The 1,964-nt window shown below is 31.3% G+C and overlaps 1 protein-coding gene across 1 annotated transcript in view; it reads right to left on the bottom strand.

The window, feature by feature from the left end:
* Positions 1-753: 753 nt before the first annotated feature.
* Positions 754-1,964, bottom strand: part of LOC148936022 (uncharacterized) — a 2,309-nt gene continuing 1,098 nt past the window's right edge. The window contains exon 1 of the mRNA XM_089080052.1: positions 754-1,964. This exon is cut by the window's right edge and continues 1,098 nt beyond it. The gene's annotated coding sequence lies outside the window, so the exon portion shown is untranslated.

The following is a 1,964-nucleotide window of genomic DNA, read 5'->3' as shown; positions in this document are numbered from 1 at the left end:
ATCCCGACTGATGTTCTGTTATAATATTATTACTATGCAAGTACTTTTCAATTTGTTCCTTTACAATTAATTCTAAAACCTTCTCATAAATTAGTAATATATTGGTCTATATTCAGGCTTTCTTTGGTTTTTCTATCTTAGGAATCGGTATTATCGTAGATGTTTTCCATCCCTCCGGACATATATCATTTGTTAATGACTCATTTATTATTCTTAATAATTCATCTTTTATCACTTAACAACTTATTTTTAATATATCGCTAGATATCCCCTCATCTGTTCCCTTCATCTGTAGCAATGCCATAACAATTTTTTCTAATTTCTGTACATTTATGCATTCAAAATTTTCAATTATGCCCCTGCTTTCTATAACAAAGATAGTTTTTATACTTTTACTGTCATTTTTTCTTATAGATTCTATTATTTCCTTAATACTCTGTATATAAAATATATTAAATTTATTCGCTAAAGTACATTCTCCTACATTCTCTAATATTTCAAAATCTATATTATTAATTTCTCTTGAACCCGTAGTCTCTCCTCTTATGAGGAGATAAATTGTAAAGTATACTCTTCTTTTAAGGTTTTCCACATTAGAACAGGATTATTTTTATTATCATCTATCATTTTTTCATAGTATTTTTTTTTTTAGTTCTAATTAATTTAACTATCGTATTTCTTTCAATTTTGAACTGCAACCAATCTTGTTGTCATTGCACTGCATTGTATATATCGCTCTCACATATGCTTCATCTCTTTTATTTGTAACTAATCTTATATCATCCGAATACCATTTTTTCCTTTCCCATAACTTTGGAATTTTAAACTTTTTCTTTAGTGCTATAATATCTAACGCCGCTACCATATTCTGAACAAACTTTTTTGCTCTTTCATTTACCTCTAAATTACCTCTTTGTTCCAATCTTTTTCCTATTTCGTATAAAAATTCATTTATTTGAAATTTGCTGAAATCCCTACTAATAAATTCTCTATATTTTACCTTATTATTACTTATATTAATTTCAACACTTATCCATGAATGATCTGATACTTTTGGTTTATCTATATATACTTTACAGTTTATCTTGGTATTTGCGAAAACTAAATCCATCAAAGTCTGACTGTTTTTTGTGATCCTCGTCGGCTTATCTACATATTGCTTCATGCCCAAGCATAACATTTCATTTATTAGTTTTTTCGCGTAAAACATATCCGTCATTAAATCTTTATTAAAGTTACCTAGCATAATACATCAACTTTTCGTTACTAAAAGATCCACTATATCCTCTAGAAATTTTATAAAATCGCCATCTGAAGCACTCGGTGAATGGTACACGACTATAATCACACCTTTGTATATATTATCTCTTATCTCAACCGCCACGCACCAAGAGTTAGATTCTATCTTCTTCTTCGCTATTACCTGATATTTGATATCCTTTCTTATATAAATTACAACGCCTCCTGTGTTTCTGTTTTCCCCATCGCATCTAACTAAATCATATCCCGGCACATTTAATTCACTATCTTCGATTTCCGGGACGAGTCTAGTCTCCGATAACGCCACGATTGCCAGATTCATTCACTTCATGTAATCTTGAATTTCGTCTTTGTGCGCCTTTGCGTATTCGTGTACACAATTGATTTCTTCCGTGATTGCTATTTAGTAGATTCCTAGCCAGTTCTCTTCTTCTCCTCCTCCAGCGCTCTAATAAAAGTCGGACTTTTCTACTTAAAGCATCGTGTTCGTCATTTATCTTTAAATTGTATGTTTTACTCTTGTGCATACAATTTACACATCTCATCTTTTTTGCCTTACACTCGCCTGCTCTGTGATTCCCAGCACATTTATGACATGTTTCCTGCCGCTTACAATTTTTGGCAATATGGTAGTAACTCCAGCATTTAAAACATCTCTTAACACTGTAATGATTGAACACACGACACTTCCTCCATTCGATGTT

The sequence above is a fragment of the Pogonomyrmex barbatus genome, unplaced genomic scaffold (assembly GCF_055798465.1).
Source record: "Pogonomyrmex barbatus isolate J1 unplaced genomic scaffold, ASM5579846v1 scaffold3, whole genome shotgun sequence".
In the NCBI taxonomy this organism is placed as follows: Eukaryota; Metazoa; Arthropoda; class Insecta; order Hymenoptera; family Formicidae; genus Pogonomyrmex; species Pogonomyrmex barbatus.
Note: the sequence above shows the minus strand (reverse complement) of the source record. Positions and strands in the feature narration are given on the sequence as shown.